General features: G+C 40.6%; 1 protein-coding gene across 13 annotated transcripts in view; it reads left to right on the top strand.

Annotated features, from left to right (window-relative positions):
• LOC137174637 (receptor-type tyrosine-protein phosphatase delta-like) overlaps positions 1-23640 on the top strand; it is a 369722-nt gene that overhangs the window by 213040 nt on the left and 133042 nt on the right. For 2 of the 13 annotated variants that reach the window (XM_067580062.1, XM_067580063.1), the window contains exon 1: positions 18629-19172. The exons of 9 other annotated variants lie outside the window; for them this stretch is intronic. The gene's annotated coding sequence lies outside the window, so the exon portion shown is untranslated. Of the gene's footprint in view, positions 1-18627; positions 19173-23640 lie in introns of those variants that run through there. 2 more of the 13 variants (XM_067580051.1, XM_067580064.1) reach the window with 2 other exon arrangements.

Genomic DNA, 23640 nt, shown 5'->3' with positions numbered 1-23640 from the left:
TCAATAGGTGGGGAATTTATGATGTATTTAAGTAGAATAAGCAAGCCAATCACAAAAGACTCAGGATGATGCATTACATTCTGCAACCTGATCACAGAAAGCATTTTGGAGCTGAAAATTTGATTAAAAAGAGAGCATTTTTTTGTGAAAATGGCTGTAAATTGGGGCATCTTTGAAACATTGAAATTGTTATTCATCTGTGCAGAAGACAAAATTAACAGACAGCGTCCACTGAATACATTATCCGCAACATTCTGCATTACCTAGTCTCCTGAGCCAGATGCTACATCTCATCCAAGCATTGCCTTATCGGTCCAGTACCATCCTGTCATGTGGGCACAGATTCGACACAGATTTGATTTTTTTTTTCCATATAAGAGACCTAATTATATATGAATAAAAGCACTATTCTTCCTACATAACTGAGCCTAATGATGCTGAAGGTACCATGCATTAAACAGCATGCTACATAATGATAAAAGATAACATCTGCGCTCATCAACATTAGACATTTAACTTATCTTTTTTCTTTAAAGTGATCACATAATGTCTAGGGTGGTAAATAAGATGCTGGTTTATGCCACTTTGGGCTGCTAACATGCAAAAACGGTTTGGGGAATCTTAAGGGTAAGTTTAAGATTACAGCACAGATGAGATTAAAATGGAAACAAATTCATTTTATGAACATAAGTCATACACAGATTGGTGTCCCACACTTCACAACATTCCATAAACCTGTCCAATTTGACCAAATAAAAAAAGCTATTTTTAGACATTGAGTGTTGTCACTAGCCACTGGTGAACTTCCTAGTAAAACACATCATGACTATAAATCACCTGGAGGTACATGCTGGGTCCAGAGAAAGCTAGACTTATCTCCACTCCAAGCAAGGAAATATAAGCCTGAGAAGCATTGGGTTTGCTGAATTCAGCTTACATGATTTCTTTGTATGGTGAAGTCTTGAACTTAATAGATGTTTTCATTAAATCTGTTTCATTTAGCTGATTAACAAACTGAATCACATAACTAGAAAGATGTCACCGTTTCCATCTTTTTTTAGTATTACAATTTGGTGACTCATGGTATTATTTGTTGCATGAGCTAAATAGTGTTTTGGTAAATACATTTCCTTTCAGAAAGTACACGATAACCTATTTATTTATTTTCATCTTAGAAGCCTGTTTGAGTTGCTCTTCACAACAAGAGATGAACTGCGCTTTATAATTCCAGTAAATTCAGCACCCAATTTCAAGAACAATGACACAAGATTTACTCAAGTATTACAACTAAAATAATGCCATCAGTTGTAGTTTTAAAGTTTTTTTTAATGCTATCAGAATCTCAAATGAAAATATATTATAGAGCTTGTCTATAACACACTAAAAGTATGGTGTTTTTAATAATAAAGCTTCTTCTCCTACCCTGACACCTTTTTATGACTAACATACACTTCACTTATGGGGTGGTTTCAGCAGTAATTGCTGTAGCCTTTTCCCTTGTCTCCTGTTTCACTGGATCATAGTAAAGGAACAGTTTGTAGCAGTGGGGGCATAATTAGTGATAGGCCTTGGACATGTCATACTCTGTTAGTCAGCCTCGCTTTAATTCCTTTGTCTCCTCTCTGCTCCTAGCATTTATTCAAGCTGGGTGCATGTAAGTATATTTGCACAGGCGTTGTGCACATGTACTAGTATATCTAGTAAAAAATTATTTGACCCTACACAATACTGTTATGGTAATACAGGGAAAATATTTTATCAGGATGTAACTTTGCGCTTACATGTGCACATTTGTCTTTTCTGTCTGTCAGTACTAAGAAACCTTTGTGAGTGCCCCTTCGATTTCCTGTAGAACAAAAGGAAAACAAATCATTCTTTTTTTTTTGCTTCGTCTCGCAAACTGAGGCTTCAATATTCAGCTGGCTTGTGAGGCTCATTTTGGCTATAATTAGAGGAAACCTTTTTGAGTTTTCTACCTTCCTTTTTAAGCATTTCCCTGTAGCAACAAAATGCATAAAAAGGGTTTTGTTTGATGCCAAAAGGTAGTCTCATGATTACTGTCAAAGGACGCTTTTTGGCATGATGAGTGAGTGTCTGTGTGTGTGTGTGTGTGTGTGTGTGTGGAGTTTGTAGAGGGGTTTCTCAACCTAGGCTGTTGATGTGAGGGCGGATGAAAGCCGCTTTGAGGATACAGTATACGGCTGGGAGGAAAAAAGCTCTTCCTCCACCACCTTCCTTTGCGTTTTCTACAATTTTCCCTCTCTCCTTCATTTCCCTCCTTTCTACCCTCTCTCATTCTCCTGCCACTCTACCCCTGCTATCTCCCCTTGCCTGCTTCTCCCCTCCCTCTGTTGTTTCCCTATCCAATTTTCCCTATACATCCAGCCCACTCTTTTTCTGTAGCCTCTTTCCCTGCAATAGCTGTCTTCATGTCTGCACTCATCTGTAACTGCTCTTCTCTCTGTCCTCCCTCTTTTACTTTTTCATTCGCTCCTGACCCCTCTCTTTTCCCACTATGAGGCTGGCAGTGAAGGACACCGCCCATAGCATGATGATTAGTCTGAGAAACACCCTGGAAATCAAGGATTACACAGACATGAATTCAAACCCACATTTATTAAAATGTTCTGGTATAAAACTCACTTCTCACTTAACATGTGGTTTGTGTAGTTAATGCAGTGTTGTTTCTTTAAATATGCAACTCATTTCAAGATGTAAATTTATAAATGTGGAGCAATGTGGGGTTCAGGTGTGTGCCCATAGCCATTTTAGTTAAAATTCCTTCAGCCATAGCACATGGCACCTCTGTAGATAGCAACTATTGTGATTCTGTTTTTTCATCACGCTATATTAGCCTCACAATGAAAAACGACAAAAAAAAAAAAAAAATACAGCATGTTTGGGAGTGAACCTTGACCTTTAAGCAAAATCAGGGAACAGCCAGATTTTTATAGCTCTGCTTGACATGCTTATTCCTAAGGTAAACTCCTTAGTGGTTCCCATGTACCACCTTTATTCAGCATAAAGTAGCTGGTGGTATTTGTGTAGAAAGAACAGTCTCTCCGGTATAAACCTACCAGAAAAATACAGTTTCACAAGCTAGGTATGTAATTTTATAAATGGGCACTCTTACACACCTTGCATTGCAGCAGGTGGTTAAATGATATTCTCATGGCGACGTCTGCAGTGCCTGTACTTTGTACACATTTATCAGCGCATTTGTTATTGTTCAGTATAAACATAAATTCCATGTAATAAAGATTACATCAGACCTTTATACTTTCTATTAGCCCTAATCAGAAAACAGATTTTGACTTTAGCTTATTTTGAATTAAGATACAAATCAAAGTCCACCGGTTGCGCAAAGCTTTCTTGTTCCAGACTATCTTAAGTAGGACTCATTTTCTATGTATTCTGCGTAAATTGGGACTGCTTTCAAACCAACAAATATGGCTGACCGAGATAAAGCTCCACACTGCCTAGCTCTGTTCACTCTAACAAAAAGAAAATATAAATCTTTTTTGACTGGAGGAATTTAACTGTTACAAGGACATTTTAAATTGAATATTGAATGGAGAAATAGCAACAAAATACACCATTCTAAGCGGTTACTGTGGTCTCTAAAATCTGTTTCCCTTTTCATTGCTTCTCCAGAAATTTGTGAGCAAATGACAAATTATGGTTCATGTCTTCTTTTTTGTGTTAGTTGTCAGCCAGTGTGATTGATTCTTAATACTGAAACACAGCACAAAACACAAATCTACTGCCACCCTATTTAAGTTTTTAGACTTGAAGGTTATAAGTGTATATTTTTGTACTGTCTAACTCACATTACATGAAGATCAAAATGAAGACTGTCCTGTCCTTTCCTCGGATACTTTCAAATACCTCATCGGGCCATCAAAATCAATCAGTAATCACTCAGTAATACAGTATTCTTAAGAGATTTCTTAACTGACACATAGCTTAGCTGTTCTGCATCACATCCTGCGTTCACAGTGAAGCTCGCCTCTCTTCCATGCGCCCGTGCTCGCTCATACCACTAGTTTTATTTGCCTGATTGTAATTCACTGTCTACTATTTGAAGAGCCAGGCAGCTTGTTTGCTATTGATTTTATTTACAAGGCTTCTATATTTTACTCTGTGCAAATCAGAGCAATTGTTTCCAAGTGCATGCATGAATCAATGCTTCCCTGGAGCCTGCACTGGCGACTGCATACAGCTCAATACCTCCAATTTATGTTTTAATTACGATGATCTACTAAGTGTTGGGAGCTTAGCCTTGCTCTCACAATCTGCATCAACAAGCCAAGCAGCGTACATTGTATTGTACATTGAATTTTACTGCCTATATAGGCAGCCAGTGGTTTTGACTGCATTCATCAAATTGCCCAGAGTCTCATCTGTGCTGATTTGTAGTGATGATGGTAGAGAATGTTGTGCCTTTTGCTGACATGGTTAGAGTTGACTGAATACTGAAAGGACTGGTATACAATGGGAAATTGGTAAAAGGAACTTGAAAGCATTGCAGTTATTTTCATATTTACAGTACTATGCTGAGTTTTGGACGGCCATACACAAAATAGCAGGTAGTGGTTTATTTCATGATTTGCTATCAATTGTTGTTCAGACAGAGTATTAAGAAAACAACGGCTGCTCAGTTCTGAAAGTACTGTTTGGCAAATGTGGCTCCAGACTGGATTTCATACCTCTCCATATTTATTCTGCACTGTTTTTGTTTTGCAGAGCAATATATCATTTGATCACTTGCAATTAGAAGTGACTGCTCAACTCAGTATGCCATATAAGTGGAGTCTGGCAAGCCTGAAAGCCATAAATTTTATTGACTCCTGTAATTAGGACAGATCAATAAAAGCCAGTTTCTTTCACTGCTTCCCAGGGACTGTATTGGCTGTTGCACGTTTCCAGGTCCAAGCTCCACTGCAATCACTCAATAATATGACATAAAGTTACTATAAAATGTTGAAATGCTGCAAAAACTGTCTGTGGTGTATTTATAAATGAATAAAGAGAGCAGTACGGCAACTTTTTACAGTCTAACTATGAAGAAATGCTATGATATATTACAGAGAAAGAGATCACCAGGGTTCCGCACTACTTTCAGAGATTTTCTTTTTTTTTTTATAATTTGTGGCTGTTGTTTTGTCTTCCGCCATTTGCAGATGCTCCACCAGTAATACCTATTATAATACAGTAGAAAAACGGCCCCATAGTGCGTTGCTGTCAAGCCTCTTAAGTTGATAGCTGTGTCTTTGCACACTGCGGGAAGAATCCCTTTCTGTCAAACAACAGCTGGTGAAGACAACATGATGCGGAGGCCACGGACGAGTGAGCCATCAAACCTCAGTCTCTGACAGTATTTTGGCAAGCCACGTTTCATAAGAGTCTGTCTCTCTGTGTTCTGCTTTTATGGTGCATGAATCAATGATAATTGTGCTGTGTTCTCACTCGAATGGCAGAAGTATCCCCCATGCGGCAACAGTCAAAAATGGGAGTTTGAGTGCTGGATCAAGGAATACCCCGAAATTAGCATGAATGAAATGAATCACAGTTCCCCTGGGATTATGATTCATTAGCTGGAAAATGTTCAGTGCAAAAGGCATGGGTAACACCGTGCCAATACAACTAATATAGTATAAATTACTAGCAACTATGCAAAGTGAGGTTACGCTATGCATGACACATGCCTGTCGTTGACATGGGTTCAAAGAACAGTTGTGCAAGTCAGTGAATCTACAAGCTGCTCTATAGCTGGAGCTGACCCAGAGGGGTGCAGCAGGTGAAAGAAAAATTCCCAGTGGGGACTACTGAAGTATTATGTCTGTTATTATTAGCATTGTAATTCGCCCAAGCTGTATGGCATGTTCCATGTGCAGTGTCGATTCAATCAAACATGCTTTTCACAAGCTTTCAAGCAAACTGTGTTATCAAATCAAAGACCAACAACCTTATCCCCAGCTCCATCAGGGCCTAATTCCATTCCAAACCAAGCTCCCATTCTCCTTTCCCTTATCCCTCCTGAAAAGCCCAGTGATTAGAAGTAGACTTAAAGTTGACTATAGCACCCCCACCCCCCCCCCACCTTACCCTACCTCATTCCCAACGGGACCTTCTTGAATCCCCAAAGCCTCGGGGATCAGGGGATCAGGCAATCTCTCCCTCCCACCACTTCAAACGGGGGAGCCCAATGTGTTCCGCAGCCTTCGGTGTAATCTCTTTGGCTGTCGACAGATCTAGCGAGGGGTCAGCTGTGATAACAGGATCACTCAGGTGGAGACGGGAGGGGACCACTAAAGAAAGAAACAGAAGCTAAAGAGAGAGAAATGCGGGCGAGTGCAAAGTGAGTTCTGTTGGTGTAGTGGAGCTGGTGATTCAGATGAGGAAGAATATTTTTCGCGCAGCATATGTAAGGCAGAGGACATGCACACGTCCATACAGGATCATACCTGCATGCATAAGCACGCTCACCCACTCAATCAAAGACAGTATGAAGTGCTACTTCAGTGATTATTAGATCATAACCAATTTAGATAATTGATCAATTAAGTCATTAAAAAAGCAACAAATGCTAAACATTTGCTGGTTCCAACTTTTTAAATGTGAAGATTTTCTACTTTTCTCTGTTAATCATTATAAATTGAATATCTTACGCTGTGGACTGACTCAAACCAAACAAATTTTCTAAGGATCATCTTGAGCTCTGAGAAACTGTGATGGCTGTTTTTCGCTATTTTAAGACACTGTATAGATGAAACATTTAACTGAATGATCAAAAAAATAATCAACAGATTCATCAATAATGGAAATCACAGCTACTTGCAGCTCTGTGAACATCAGCCAATGTAATAAAAACCTCCTTCTGAAAGAAATACAATACTTCCCAGACTATTATAGAGGAAATAATAGAAAATCCAATATTTGGTTACAAACTGAGTCCTATTTGACATGGCTGGATGCCTGACAGAGCAGCGAGGCACCCTGACAAGGCTATTTTGGCCCGTTCTGCCCAGTCTGCCTCATGTTGCATCCACCAGCACTCTGACCTGGCGTCTTATTAAAACTGCTATCACCCATAAAGGAGAAAAAAAAGAGAAGCAGTGGATGTAAATGGTGAAAAAAAACGGAGAGGTGAAAGGTCATGCAAAACTGAGGGGCTACAGTATCAATTTTACGCTTGGGCATTCGGTTGCAATAGAACAGCAAGCACACATGAGCTATTACTTACACCCTATCACACAAGCTAGCATACACGCAAAGTTTTACCAACATATTTCATATGCATACGGACATTGTAACATTCATAGACTCTCGTTTTCTGACTCTCCCTCTCTCTCTCTGACACACACACGCTGAGAAGCAGCATGGTAGGCAGTGACACAAAGCTAATGCCTTGTCACACAGGCTGTCAGCAGATTAGCCAGTGGATTACACCCCAGCCATTAGATGTGCACAGAGCGAAAGGCCACAAACATGGCAGAGGGAGAGGAGGAGAAGAGAGAGTGAGACAGTGAGTGTGAGACTGCCAGTGATAGGGCATATTCTGGTATAATGCATAGAAAAAACTAATGGAGGATAAGTTAAAGGAGAGGAAAAAGAAAGGCAAGGGAAGTCATGCAAAGATAAGAGTCAAAGTGACACAAGGGAGATGTTGAAGGGAAAGATGCAAGGATGAAAAAAAAAGGGATTGGGTCAAGAGAATTTGCTGCTGGAGCAGCGGTAACAAGATAATCAGACAGAGAGGACAGGGAAGGTAATAACAACGGTAAAAGGAGAGACACAGAGAAAAACAGAAAATGTGAGAAAAAGGATGGGAGAGTCTTTTACAGCACGAGGGAGCAAAGAAGAGAGGGAGAAGTTAGTGTTTTGTAGCTGAAGAAAAAAAAAAGAAACCAAAAGGATGGGAGGAGTGGAGGTGATGAGAGACACATGAGAGGGGAGAGAAAAGGGAAAGAGGACGCTTGAAAAACAGAATGAGAAGGGAAGAAGAGGGTAGGGGAGGAGCGGAGAGAGATAAAAATGAAAGAACCAGGAGTAGAGATTAGAGGGGTGAGATGGGATGTGAAGCATCAGAGAGGATGGAGAATACTCTGCAGTACATTAAAAACAACGCAGCACACAGGCAGGCGAAATAGACGGTAAGAAGTGGAAGATGGATCTTAACTTAGAGTAGGGCAGAAAAGAAATATGGATTCAGTGAAGGACTGAGGGATTCACATATTATCCAAAAAATATTGTGCCATCACCAGTTTGGACTCAACGCACTTTGTCAAACTTCAAGATAACATACCTAAATAAATGTCAAAAATTCTCAACATTACTACTTACTTCTGTCACAATCTGTTCATTCCACAATGAATAATCTTGATTTCATGCCATGTTTGTTCTCTTTCATTTTCAGGCATTTTTCCTCTCATTGATTAGCTTAGATGACATTGCTAAAAAAAATGTAAAAATGCCAAGGTCAGATTCCAGTGAAGGCAAGAGGCAGAAACTCAAATTCATGCTTTTGTGTCAATTAAAGCAACAGTTACCATTACTTAGTTTTGTTGTTGTTGTTGTTGTTTTTGACCACCTGGGGGCATCAGAACAAGCTGAAAACACAACACCTGACATATTAACACCTTAGAAAGTTTCTTGTTAGCAAACATTCCGCCGCTTCAAGCAGACACTGAGCAACATCAGCATTCATTTGGAGTCGTGTTTCTGGCCATCTGACAGATGTAATGCTAATTTTCACCCTCGTTAGCTCTGTTTTGTTTATTTAACAGGGAATAAACAGATAAACATCGGTGCATAAGGAAAAGCGTTGCAACAGATGTAATGTCTAAGTGAAACTAATTAGTAGTTCCACCAACTCCCGACAATCTGCATCTTTAGCTCAGTAGACGCTCAGCTGTCTTCACCAGCTAGTTGCTAACTTTCTCATTATAGCATTGTTTATGCAAAAGGACAGCACAGGACTTCACTGAGAAAGCACAGGTTCACAAAGACACATAGCTCTTGTCAAAAGTTGCTAACTGCAGTATTAACAGCAGCTGTGTCAGAAACTTTTCAAGCACTTGTCAGTTTAACTTCTACCACCGTACTTCTGTATCACCATCCGCTGAGCAGAGTGAAAGCTACTCCCTGCATTGCAAGGCAATAATGACACTTACGTTTTTTTTTTTTTTTCTCTCTCTCTCTCTCTCTTTTTTTCAATCAGTCTCTGGTTCCAAGTGGAGAGGTGTCAGGCTTTCTCAGTTGGTGTTTCATTTTACGATAATCGACTTCACTGCCCCTACCGTCATCACCACCTACAGCCCCCACCACAAAACCACTTTGCAGATGTAATGACACATAATTGTCTGCTGGATTTGCCTGTTAGGGGCTTCATTTCGAGCTGTATTTGCACAAGAATGGAAGGGAAGATGTCAAGTTAACAGGGGTTAATGGGGAATTCTGATATCCATTCAGACTGGGAATTGTGTTCAGAAAAGCCATGACAAGCATGTCATACTGTGTTCACACAGAAAGCATATGTTTAGTGTGTGAACTGCACATATAGTATGCACAAGTACACAGTATACTCTCTGATTATTCTTGGTGACTGATGTGGCAAGAGGTTTATATGTGCTTGTGTTTATATGTATGCCAACATGTGTGTGTGTTATGTGTGTGCATGCATGCATACATACATGAGCGTATATGCGTGCATGTGTTTGACAGCAAGGCTGATGTCATTCAGGACGCTTTAGCTGGTTGAGTGATTTGAATGTGTGCTGTGGAATGAGCTGAATCTAAGAAGTGCTGGAGGGAGATGGGGGGGTAAATGTGTGAATCCCCACAGGATATTTAGTCTGTTTATTATGATAAGCCTCTGCATGCGCACATCCTCCGCGCATACGTACAGAAGTACAACTCATGTGCATACATGTAAAGGAGGAATGAAAGAAGGGGCAGATGGAGATGTGGAGAAAGGAAACATGGACAGGGAAAGGAAAGAGAAAAAAGAACAGGGGATGCTCTGAGACATGTGATTCACATATGCGCAGTGATTGGCTGGTATTTCACAACCTATAAAAGATAACTCCACACCAGCCTATCCATAGCCATCTCATGTGGGACCCATTCCACCTTTTAAACCCCCTCTCTCTTAAAGCGGGCCCAGCTGTAAGTCAAGGGGCTGCTTTGGATTAGCCAGAGAGAAAAAACGAATTTCCTTTGCCATTTTACGAGCATTTAATTTGAAACAATTAAGATATTACGGAGCTGCGGATTCACTACACAGAGTGACAGCTGGGAGCAATCCCATAAACCCCTGAGCCAGTGAATGAGGCACCTTGCTACTCTCTTCTGCACCACTTGCCTCCTCCTGCTCCATCTCCTCTCTGTTATTCCATTCAAGCATTTAGCTTAAGGCTCTGTTGAGGTGAATGCGCTACCTTTGCCTCAGCTGAGATCTCACCGCTATCGCCAATTACTTTAGCAGCTCATACATGTACCAGTTGGTTGATGATAGAATGGCCTAATTTCCCAAGACTAAAGGGAGGAAGCGAGCACAGGGGACGTTTACCTTCTGGATGGCTTTTCCCATCACACTTTTTATTATGTTATTGGATTTATAGCATAAATTGCATGATTCATGTCTGTAGGAAGGAATGAGAAAGATGCAAACTACAGGGGGCAGCAAATGGTAAGCTGAGATTGTGCATACTACATTGGACACTGTTGCAATACAGTCAACATCATGAAACTGTTCTTTTGAGAGATATTACTGAATCTGAAAGCTTTGTTAATGTCATGTAGTTGTTTATTTTGTGGACTTTGATGGCACACATATTGATGACCCTCCGTGTCCTATCTGTCCTACACTTGGAGAACTTTGTCACTCCCTGACTTTGAATTCAAGCTAGCTTTGTCAGCACTCACCCATCAATTCACCTCCTCCTCCTACCTTCCACACTGGCATAGAAGGGCATCGGAGGTGTGAAATTGATGAAGGTGCGCTTGTGAAAATGTCAGTGGGGGATCACTGGCCAGAGAGAGAGAGAGAGAGTATATTTTAGAAGGGGGTGCAGTGGAGGGGGTGACAGATAGGAGTGGCAAAAGCTCCTTTTCATGAACACTGAACTGTAAAATGGAGGACCCAGTGCAAACAATGGCCGTGATCAATTGGCTATGGTGAGAGGCTTCTCGTAAAAGCCCGATGCCAGCCCGCACCCGCTGAAAGAGAGAGGGAAAAAAAAAGAACGAGAGAGGGATGGAGACAGAGGGAGTGACAGAAAGAGACACAGACAGAGATGAGGTATGTGTCACTATTAGTTTGGGGGAAGGAAAGTCAGAGAGGTAGAGAGCAGGAGTGGATGTGTAGAGTAGAGAAGAGAACGGGCAAATGAATGAGAAGCCGGGATGACGGCAGGAGAAGGTATGAGGCTTTTAGAGTAGGGAAGATTTAAATAAATGAAAGGACAATGAAGGGAAGCGGAGGGAGATGGGATAAGATCAACAGACAGAAAAAGCAGCAGTGCATGATTTTTGTTCAGAGGCACCTATTTGAAAAAACTGTAAAAAAGAAAAAAGTGAGAGGGCGATAGAAACAAAAAGTATGCCGACCCTAACACATCAGCAAAACTTTGTTTGTTTTGTTTATTCAGTTTACCTCTTAGGCTTAATTACAGTCCAGCCACTATTCCCACATCATATCTACTTTTTGTACATTTGTGCAGAGGGTTCACCCTTTCAAAAGCTATCCCAAACCACAAAACAGTTAAAGAGAAAAATAGGGCTGCAAGCAATGATTTTTTTTTTTTTATCATCAATTCATCTGTATTTTCAATTTATAAATCATTCATTGATATCAATCTGTTAGTCAATAACACAATAGAGAAAATATCATAGTTTTCTAGAAGCTATGGAAACATATTGATAAAACGGAGAAAATCCTCATCTTCTTCTGCATTTCTCCTTAACACACGACTGAACGATTTGTCAGTTATTAATATTGTTGTTGATTAATTTTCTGTTGACTGACTAATTCATCAACTAAACATTTCCATGCCGGCGTCTAATAAGTGTACGTACACGTAGAGCGCGCAGAGCACATGTTCATTGTGTTAGGATATTTTGCATTTGTATGGAAACACCACGTAACATAACTCAAAAGCGGAGAGAGCAATGCATCCATCAGTATCCATGGTGATGGATGTCTCACGCTTATGGAGGAGAGCGGTGAGTGCTGCTCATGGTTTACAGTTGCTTATGTATATCCTCCCCCTTAATAGGGAGCGCCCTCCACAGCCAGGGGTGTGATTTTGTGTGGTAGTGACAATCAGTAGTGAGGTGCTAGTGGGGTTGGAGTCTGGGGAAAGGACCTCTGTTGCCCCTTGTCTATCATCAACAGGCTTGTTTCCACTTTCTTGACTTTGGTACTCAGTACATCAGACTCAGAAATACAAAAAAAAATATCTTACATAAGCATGCATACACTAGACACGCACATTTAGATAGAGATTTGCAGTGTTTCACTGGACTGATGTCCCGATCTGGGTTCCACAGAGCGACTCTGTCAGGCAAGAGTTGACTCAATCTGTCTAAAGCTTTTTCCCTCGCTACCTCTATCTCTCTCTTTGTCTCGCTGCGCAGGCTGCTGCACACCATGGCTGCTCACACCATCCCAGTTGATCTCTTAATGGACCTAATTGCTTTGCAGCTCATTGCACCTCATGCCAACACCAAACTAAATCAAACCTAGGCCCCATCCGCAAGGCTCATCGCGAATCTGATTCCGCTTGACATCATAATAAGGTGATATTGACTACTCATGACTCAGCACTTCCAGAACAGATGACTAAGTGCACGTCTCTCTCTTCAACGTGTGACCCCTGACAGGCGGAGCTGTTCAGGTCATGTAAAAGTTCAAGTGACCCTCCTTAGGAACGCAGCCCAACGTGCTCTCTTTAGCAATATGCTTGTGACTCTTTCTGTGGCGGACAATATATTATGCATTGTTGCACACTGGACTACTGATTGCAAATGCTGATGTACTCAAGGAATAGATGCGGCCTCCCTACAGCACAATCTGAAGCCTGTACTTGCCACATTACTTGGTAGCTACCAATCAGACATGTAATGTTAGCCTTGAGTCAGCTCCTCCAATCTGAGGGAATGTCACACTAGTCTAAAAAGGCATGTAGTCAAATTCACCAGAAGAATTAAAGTGGAGTCGGCTCCATAAGTTTTGTAACGGTTTTGCATGTTTATTAGTTATTGCTTTAGTGGTTATTTTATTCATTTATTTATTTATTTTCATTTATTCACTGGTCCATTGCTGTAGTGAAATTTAAAGGGTTTTTTATTGGTCTGAAGAAGGCGGATATCATGGAAAATGGTGATGTCACATATTTCGGTGTACCAATCAATGTTTAGCAACAAATTAATCAGAATGTGATGACAGTTTTGGGCTTGTTTGCTTATGTTGCAAGCACTGTCAATCAAATCTGATCAATACACATCCACACACTTCTGATGATGCAGAATAACTGAGGTTTTGAGCAAGAATCTCTTGATAGAGTGGTCAAGGGTTTTGCCTCATTGTGATGAAAGTCTCTGTAATTATAGTTATAACTATTCTATGTAAATGTATAATTAACATAAGATAGAATAGAATAGAATAGAATAGAATAGAATAGAATAGAATAGAATAGAATGGAATGGAATATATCTTTATTGTCCACCAGGGTGCAAAAATGTCTTTGGCTCACCAAAACATGAAGACACACTACACATGATTCTTACAAGAAAGAGATGGTGAAGCAGCGAGTATACAACTATCACATAAGTTTTCTCTTGTCATCGTTACACATCCTTCTTAGGTCCAGGTATCTCTCTGTAGGGATCATTTAGAAATGTAATAATTTGGATTCCGAAGGTGTTACGGAGTCTTGAGCCCTAGGGGACGAGTTAAACGGCTGTCATTATTTTTAAGTTATGTAGGTCACTAAGTGACCTACATAATATATGTTATCACAGACTTCAAGGCTCTGTATACAGCTGCCTGGCATCTGACCAGTAAATTAACCACTTCTTCCTTATCATGTACATAATTATGGCAATCAATCCCACGCGCAAACTTTACAATCATTTAAACACAACATATAAATCTTTCGTCCTCTTTTTGTTTGCAATGAACTATTAAGTCCTCCAATTTCGACGAAATGTTAATTGCTCATGAAAGCACGACTGTATGCTTAGCCATCCATCATATTTGACAGATTCTAAGAAGGAAAGGAGTATCAGATGTCTCAGCCAAGGACTAGAGTTGGGTGTTGGTTTACATTTTTCGTGCCTTGGAGATGTGGAGAATATCACCTTGGCATTTGTCGCTCTTAGCCCCCCCACCCTTTTCCCCCTCTCTTGACTGCTTGGGCAGCGGCCATAAACAAGTCAATCTCCATCGTCTCAACACATTGGATTAGATTTATCCGCTTAAGATAGATTGTTATCCCAAAGAGCATGAGTCTCGCTTGATGGGGAAATTAATTTTACGATGACTGGTTTACTTGATCAGGGTTGTGGGGGAGGTGGGGACTATAAATGTATCAACTCTGGGGCATGGAGAGCTGAAAACAACAGTCCTTGTTTTTGATTCAGACAAGTTGTCACTCTCCTCCGCCGCATTATACATGGTGTTGTCTTTGGGTCACAGAATCTAGAGTAATGACTTGACTGACAGTCATTTGTAAAGCGCCAGCAACTTGTCAAGGGTGAAAAGGCCTGCACCTCGGGCTAAAGGAAGATTGACAGTGAAAGATATTGTATTTTCTCGTCTGTCTGTCTAACGTTAAATGTGAAATTGACCATTTTGGATGCAGAATTATAAATAGGCTCCATGGTCAGAAGTATAGAACAACTTATCCAGAATTTAAATGCTGTCCATGGAGGAGAAAAATCCCTCTAAAATAGCTAAGCTGTCAGCCCACCCAAATCTAGAGTGTTAAACTGATACGGTAGTTATTGGATTGTGTTACAATGGAACTGACCTCAGCCTATTGAGCAACAAAATCCAGTCTAAGCCTAGTCCTTAGTGTAAATTCGTCTGACAAGCATTACTTAGAACCTCTTACTTGCAAGTTAAAGACCAAGATGATTGATTTTCTACCTGTGTTGCCTGTCTGGATTCTGAACCAGACATTTTAAAGCTGATACACAACAGAAAAGTGACTTAAAGAATTATTTTCATTTATTTTTTTTAATCCCCATTGAGATGAACACAGCACCCTGTAAAAAGAAATCCTGACGAATCTATAAACTGATTTGCTTTATATAGTCACTCACATAATCCACAAGGCCACTAATGAATAGATTGCTGAGAGAAAAAGTATCACTGAAGTACAATAGTTCCACAAACTCTAGCAGTGTTAGAAAGGGGCTGTTACGGACTAAGCTTGTACAGTGCTGGAAAGCATTTTACAGTATCTATCTATCCAATCCTGATGCTTTGCATGATCATAAATGGCACAATATGAAGATATCCATCGTCAGATATTGAATGTATTTAAGATGCAAACCCAACCTAAGTAAACTTGTCATTAATAGCTTTGATAGCAAATAGCTTTTAAATAGCTTTCAAATTAACCTTTGTCAGCCATTAAATCAACCCACTACTATTGAGAACAAAAAAAGAAGAAAATGTAAAGTAATTTATAAAATAAATGAAAATATTCGACGCTAATTAGTTTTGTAAAGTCAGAATAATCCCCACAGACTGTGTAGCAAGGTACAAAGAGAAACACACGCATCAAAAGGTTTTCTTACATTATTCATCCGAAGCAAATGCATATTGATACCGCATAACCTTTAACATTCATAGCCGTATTTTCATTGTATTTACATAGTAAATGCCAATCAGTGCTACGCTTTGCATGACCCCACACGTGTATGAACGAAAACATGCCCCCAGGTAGTGTATAAAATCCTGTAGAAATGTACTGTCATTGTCCTACAACAAAGAAAACATTTGCCAAGTGAGACTTTTTTTTCATAGCCCTCCAACTGTCAAGAGTATTAATAGGCAAACTTGTATCTTAGCCTGGCACTCAGGTTTTCTGTCTCGGATCCTTCTTATTGAAGGACAGTTGGTTTATAGACTCCCCTGTTCGGTTGGGCAACAAAGTTCAGCCATGATAGGCCAGCGAGGCAGGTTCTTGATAAATCCTACCCTTGCCCCCATTTATCAACAAGTGCTGCTGTATTACTATTATAGCTGGTGCCAAGAATATGAAAGCACAAGGTTAGATGCAGAGCAGAATTATAAATCTAATAACTAGTGTCATCCAATTATATTCAAAGATTGTGGGATTTAAAAACAAATGAAAAAGAAAAAGCCCCCAAACAGTTGTGAATAGAAGGTGAAAATAGTATTGATTTAAATAATGTTAGTGGGCCTCAGCTAAAGGATAAATATGCTGTCCCTTAGCTCATTTTAGCTCTAAAAAAAAAAAAAGTGATGTTTAGATGTATTAGGAATGGCATAATGTTTCAACAGTCAGCCTATACTCCTGATAAATAAGAATATTATCCAAATAATTGCTTTGGTGAAAGACATTTGTGATCTACAGTACATTGTGCCTCGAGACACAACTAGCTATCACTCCCACAATGTTTTCTCATAGCCAGCAGTCAAGGGCAATAGTTCACATAACAGTAATTTCATCAAGTTTCTCCATTGTTCATTGTCACAAAACCACCACTTTCTTTTGGCCTATAAATCTACATGCCGAGGCTGTATCAAATTCTACCCTTAGAAAATGGAGCCGGGTATAATTTGCAGGTATAAATCACCATCACGGTTACTCAATCAGATACATGACATGTTTGAGTGCAGGTAAGAAAACAGATATGCTGACTGCAGTAGTCTGTCTCTCTGTCTCTCTGAGAGTACTATTGTTGGATGCTAGATGTTCATGTCTGCAGGGCTAGGTTGTTCATCAGAAGGTCTGGGTTGCTGCCACAAAAGCAACTTTTCTCAAAACACAATTGGTCATAGTCATCTGTTACCCTGGGCCATTACTGTTATTTTTTTTTTTCTGTAGCCTTACATTAGAGGGCCGTGCACTTGACTGTGTTATCAGGAGCACTTTATGCATTGTTGTGCAACATTATGTCTATTCAGTGATGTGGAAGTGAATTAATCACATCTTGGAATCATTACATGAACCTTGTGATCATTACACGTGGATTATGAAGGTTACTGCTCAACTTTGTTTACTCCAACAGGCTGACCTTGAAGCAAGTGAAGGCAGTTTCCCTACATGCAGAAGACACGCCTTTGATAAAAAAATAATAATAAAAAAAAAAAACATGGCAGATGATGTGCCCCCCAACAGACACGCGAACATACACACTGAAGCCCAGCCTGACAACAAATCAATATAATATGCCTACAGGGACTTACAGTGTGTCTGCGGCTCTTAGTAATGAGTTTATAGTGACCTTACTATACATGGGTGCATTTTTTATGGAGTTTGTGTTGATATTAACCTAACCATGAGGCATATCTGTACACCAGTTGTGACCTATCACCCACACAGGCATCAGTGGTGGAATGTACAACTTTGAAAGTCCAACTTTGAGGTACTTGTACTTCAATTTCTTCAGTGTTATATAGCTATTTTATATTCTTTTATACTTCTACTACTTTACATTTCAGGGTTTCTTTTTTGTTGTTTTTTTTTTTTACCACAATATATATTTAACAGTTACAAGTTACTTTGCAGATTAAGATTTTAAGAACCTATAATGAGCAAGTTTTTGTTGTTGTTGTTGCTTTTTCCCATGTAGTTTGGTAAGGGTGCAGTGCAAATAACACAAAATGAAACAGATGCACTCATACAAAGAGCTCAGATGAGATGCGTCAACATCACTGTCCAAGGATTTTACATTACATTTTACAAATGTTGACTGCAGGACCTTTATTTGTATTGAGGTATTTTTACAGTACGGTGCTGCTAATCTCACTTAAGTAAAGGATCTGAATTCCTCCATCCACCACACTCCATACACACAAATTATTATCATATTTACGCCCTTTTTTATGCATTTTTTGTACCATTCCTTACACATTTCATTCATATTTTTTTAAAAAAAAGCTGTTCTATAAATATGCTGTCGGTTACATAACTGATACAGTATGTGTCTACTGTGTTCTTTCATGATAACATAGCTTTAGCTGTCAAATAACTTTCCTAAGAACACATACACATAGACTTATGTGGTCTCTCACATGTAGTCATATTCTCACAGTTTACCATCTGAAAATAATTACCAAGTCAGACTCAAACACACACACAGGCACACACACATGTACACACACACACACACACACAAATCACATCACAAATCTTCCTCTAAAATAGCCATGTCCAAGTACACATTCCTGCAGTGGACTTAGGGGTGGGGGGGTGTTGATCCAGGAGAGTTGGAAGAGTGGGACTTCGCTGACTGACGTCACCCCCCTTCACACCTCTCTCTCTCTCTCTCTCTCTTTCTCTCACTCTCTCTCTCTCTCACTATGTCTGTCAGTCTCCTGTTTTTCTCTGCCTGGTGTTTCAGTCCGTGCTCAGGTCTCAGCAAAGTGAGAGAGAGGGAGGGCAGACAGACAGACAGACAAAGAGAGAGACACAGAGAGAGAGAGAGAAAGAGAGGGGGGAGGAAGGAGAGAGAGAGAGAGAGAGAGAGGAGAGAGAGAGAGAAAGAGAGAGAGAAGGGGAGAGCGAGGGGGCTGTGTGTCCCAGCCACACCGCACTCTCCAAACACAACCACAGTCTCGCCACGTTCAATTCAATGAAGATCTAACGAGCACAACACAGAACGATCCAAACCAGAGAATATAGCCCTATTACACACGCTTCACGTGCGTGTTTGTCGTCCTCTCGCCCCGAACATCGTTACCGCCGGACAACTCCAGGAAAGAATCGAAATAAGAGCAAACAGAAGGGGGGGAAAAAAAGGAAGAAGAAGAAACCCGAGGACGGATTTTTTTTCTTCCTCTCACGTTATTTCATTTCTAAGGACTCGGCTGTCATTACTGGATGTAAAAAAAACTCTCGACTTCTCTTTGTTGAAGACAAAAAGGGAGAGACTGAGTTTCAAAGTGACCGCAAAATGGTGATAAGGTAAGATTACTGTGAGTTTGGAGATTGTGACAGTCGGAACTGAAGTCGCTGCCGCAGTGATTTCAGGTGTGCGAGGAGCCTCATGAAGTTGGTTCAAACACATTAGCTGTAACCCGTTAAGACACATTTTGACCTGTTTAATCCTCCTAACGCGTATAGGCTACGTAGCTATATAGTTGATGGTTTATTCAGGGATGTGACCGTTTTATTTATGTGTCAATAATTGTTTTACGCACAGTTTATTATTATGAACGCGCGCAGCCTTGAAGAGATACAGTAGCGCTTTCAGAGCCACATTACACTATGAAATACGGCTTCGATAGAAATTACACAAAATAGCTTCATTCACCGGTTAAATCTCCGTTTTGAACATGTACCTGTACGTACAGTAGAACTGCATCTGTGAATGTGCAGGTGGAATATTTTTGTTATGGTGTGTGGTTTTTGTGGAGGGTTGGAGAAGCGACCAGTGTTCAAATCTTTATATTTTTATAGAAATGATCACCACATATCATAATAATATATGTTGGATAGTCTTAATATTTTGCGGTTGATGTGTATTCTTCATTGGCTATTTATTTTTTCATTTTATGTTGTTCCCTTTTATGTCATCAAAAAAAAAAAAAAAATCGCAAAACCGACCCGCTCAAACGTGTTATTTTAAGCTTACTTTAATCCGTGGCATACAGTTCATTTAGTTCACCCTTTTAAAGTTGTGGAAGCCTTTCCAGCGAGTCGATTGTGAAGAATTTCAAAGTGCATTCTGAAACTCTCCAGCGATCCCTCATCTTATCTGTCTTATTTTTAGAGTACATTTGAAAAAAAAAGAAAGTTGTCAGTGCTTTTTAAAGAGCTCACATAGTTGGGTTTTTTTGTATTTTCTTTTTTTTAAAAAAAGCAAAATATCAGTCAGTCAAACAGGCAGGCAGAGAATCAAGTCAGTCACGCAAGCATTCTGTCAATCAGGTGAAAGTGAACCTTCATTTCCAGTCGAGCTGTGCACACCACCTGTGCTCAGTGTGCCAGTTGGGCCACTAGGGGACTCATTCTCTCCAGTCAGTGAGGAGAATGCAGTGGAGAGGGCCTACAAGCCGTGAAGAAGGGTTGTTAGGTACCATGACAAGACCCCCACAACCATTACTGAGTAAAACTTTAGCTCATAATTTAACATCATCATTTTAATAATAAATGGGCTTTCAAAAGGTCACAAAATAATTGGTTATATATCCATCAGCTTGTTGAAAATTGAGATTGTGTGTCATGTTGCATTCTTGGATGAAAGCAAGTTGCATGTGTATTCTTTTAAAAAAGTCCATATGCGTTGTCATACATTGCTGTCTGAACCAAATGAGAATGCAGGCATTGAGGGCGGAGTAGGCTAGTGAGGTGTCCAAAAGGCCAGTAAAGTAAGTGTGTTTAAGCATGCAGATGAGTGTGCATGTATGTTTGTCCAAGCAATTTCCCAGTTTATAGCCAGTAAGGGCGCCAGGAGAGCACACCGCAGCACCTCCACTTGTCTTATGTGTTTTACAGTTCCCGGCTCAAACAATTAGCACTTGCCCAATTTTTTGACACAGAGCAATTAACACTGTCACCACACGTTCGATTTCCAATTTTGCTGTTGCGACAGCGGCGCTCAAAAGAGAAGTCAAAACGGATATGCACCAAGGTAGTGCTCAGTTTTTAAGTGCTGCTATCTAAAGTCGCTGAAGGGAACAAAGTGTCTCGGTCATGGAAAAGCGGTATTGACGCGGCCATCTTCAAATTCCATTTTTTAAATCATCCAAAATAAAATAGAGCTTTTTTTGTGAGAGAGCTTAATGTGAGTTTTGAAAAGGTAATTGTGTATTACAGTGTAAAGGAAATAAAAGGGGGAAAGGAGTCAAGCTTTTTTGTGTCATCCACTGGTGTGTGTGTATATGTGTGTGTGAAGGATACAAACAGTTCATGGCATGCAAGCCATTAAATTGAAAAATGATATAATAGTTGAGAAACTGCCTATAAGGGAGTTAGGCCATTTTTGTGTGCCTTCTGATCCACCTTTTTTCTTCTTTTTTTATGTGCCTGAAGCAGATTCTAAAATCATATCCCACATTTTTTGACAGTGTCTGGAAGGAACAGCGGGATATTTCCAAGAGTGAATGTTAGAGGGAGGTCAACAGTGTTTTTCAGATGTCCTTTTTTATGTGTATTATTTTTCCAATGCACCCTCACCTGGTTAAGTGATTTTACAAGTGTTACTACACATGTGGGCTAAATGTTAAGCTCATAGACATAAGCTCATTGACAGCAGTACATTTAATGTAACAGAGGCGTCTTGAAGGACTACGGAAGCTTTGTATATGTCCTTATCCAAGTCCCTCTTCGGCACAAAGCCTAGCCCTCTTAAAACAAGTGTGCCTGCACCTCACAGTCCCATTGTCTTAGCACAGCCAAGTAGCTCTGAGTCACTGGTCTATTTTCAAGAGTAGCAAAAAAAAAAAAAAAAAGAGTGAGAAAAAAGTTTGTTTTCTATCTGTGAGTATGTGTGTGTACATGTGTGTCTGTGCCTGTGTGTGAGCAGTACTTCAGGAATTCCAAGGCCAGGGCCCCTATTACGAGTGTGGAATGAGAAATCAACACTTACATTATAAAAATGGATACGTAAACATAGAGGCCACAATTATCAGGCGCCGTGGTGTTGGAACTGGAGGAGATGGAGTGCCAATAGGTCTGTTAGCAATCACCCCCCCCCCCCCCCTCCCCCTCCCCCCCCCCTCCCCTCACTGCCTGCCCTCTGTAATCCAGTGGGTGTATTCTACCTTATTTTGTGCCAGCAACAGCCCTTAACAACTACCCAGTGACTGGCAGGCCGGCTGGCTAGCTGGCAGGATGGGTGGTTGGCGGATGCAGGGGAAGTTTGACTGGTAGAGGTCATATTGGGGGGAAAAAATCATGGCAGCGGTGCTGTGTATGGGTGAGAAGGTGAGAGGGTAATGAGGTGTATGCCCATGTGTCGTGCTGTTTAATGTACATGAATATATGTGCATGAGTTTTGTATATTTTGCACTTTAGTCTCCTCATGTTAATCAACCGATGTGAGTGCCTGTGCGTCCGGGGGCCTCCAGCCGACTACAAACCTACTTCACAGAGGCCAGCTTGATGCATTGTGACAAATGAGAAAGCAGTTTGATTTCGCACAACACTGAGCTGCACCGCAGCATAATGAAGTGATCATGACTTTACCCTTGGTTCACTTTGGCCCCGGTCCCGCTGTGTTTTTCCCCTCTATTCAATCGCTTCACTCACTTATTTACTTGGCAAGCATTTCCTCCTGTAACCTTTGGTACTGCATAACTAGCGTCAAGGGTGGGTTGCTTGATAAAAACCACCGCTACGGGGCATTGGTTTTACACATAGGGGAACGTTAGCAGTTTTTATTGATATTCAAGTTGCCACTGGTTTGGAATAATAATAAGCCTATTTTCACGCCAAAGCAAAATCACCTCTACTGTCCATCACCCGTCAGGGTAGAAAGCTGAGGCGTAAATATTGTTTGGAAGTGGAGGGAGCACAGGGCTATAGCTGAGCTTGTTTCTTTCCTTTTCACTCTTATTCTTTTTGTTTCCCTCGTTTTCTCCGTGTGTCCTTTCTTATAGCGTTCTTTCTTTCTCTCCGTCTCAGATGTGTCTCGTCAAAACAAAGTGTGGTGAAAAACAGTCCCCCGCCTTCCCCATCCTTTCATCCCGATCCCACTACATGTGTCTCCTTCAGTGAAATTTACTTGTATGTGCACAGTGTCACTTCCAACATGGTTCAACTTAGCGTTGGGTACAAACGCAGAACGCTTTGAGGCTTTGCCTCCAGGTTTTGCGTACAGGCAGAGTACCAGTGTGTCAGAAACAGGGAGGACTGCTTTTCCGCCGCAGCTGTCCTCTGCTTGCAGATTGGGTTTCAGCAGATATGATGGATGCCAAACGCCTGTAGCCAGTTGTGAAGACATAGAGGGGGAGGGAGTACGCTGGTATGGATTTGGATAGGGGTCAGCAGCACTGGCAGAGGATTGGAATTCTGCCCTTGACCTCCATTTTGGATCCCCCCCCTCAACTCACAACTAACAGCCTGTCACTACTAGCACTTTAGGAAAGTTTGAACTAATTAGAAGAAAAGTACAGACAGCAAGTGAAACGTAGTAAGCCTGATTTTAAATATGGAACTGTAACAACTAGAATGCAGTTGAGAGGTATAAAGAGGTAGCTTGGTGATTCTTTTTTTAAGGATTTTACTCTGATTGTGTTGCAACCCAAAACATTATTTCTTTTTATGCCCTTCCCATTGTCTCATTTTCTCTTATCTTAATTTTTGGGAGGCTGAGAGCAGAATCCACTGAGGTTCATTTGAATAACTGGCGGAATGAGGAAATAAAAGCTGGAGGAAGAAATGGAAGTGGCGGGCGGCTCTGTGCATTCATGTCACACAGCTTTATCAA

Source organism: Thunnus thynnus, chromosome 22 (assembly GCF_963924715.1).
Source record: "Thunnus thynnus chromosome 22, fThuThy2.1, whole genome shotgun sequence".
Lineage (NCBI taxonomy): Eukaryota > Metazoa > Chordata > Actinopteri > Scombriformes > Scombridae > Thunnus > Thunnus thynnus.
This window is presented reverse-complemented; position numbering and strand designations above follow the sequence as displayed.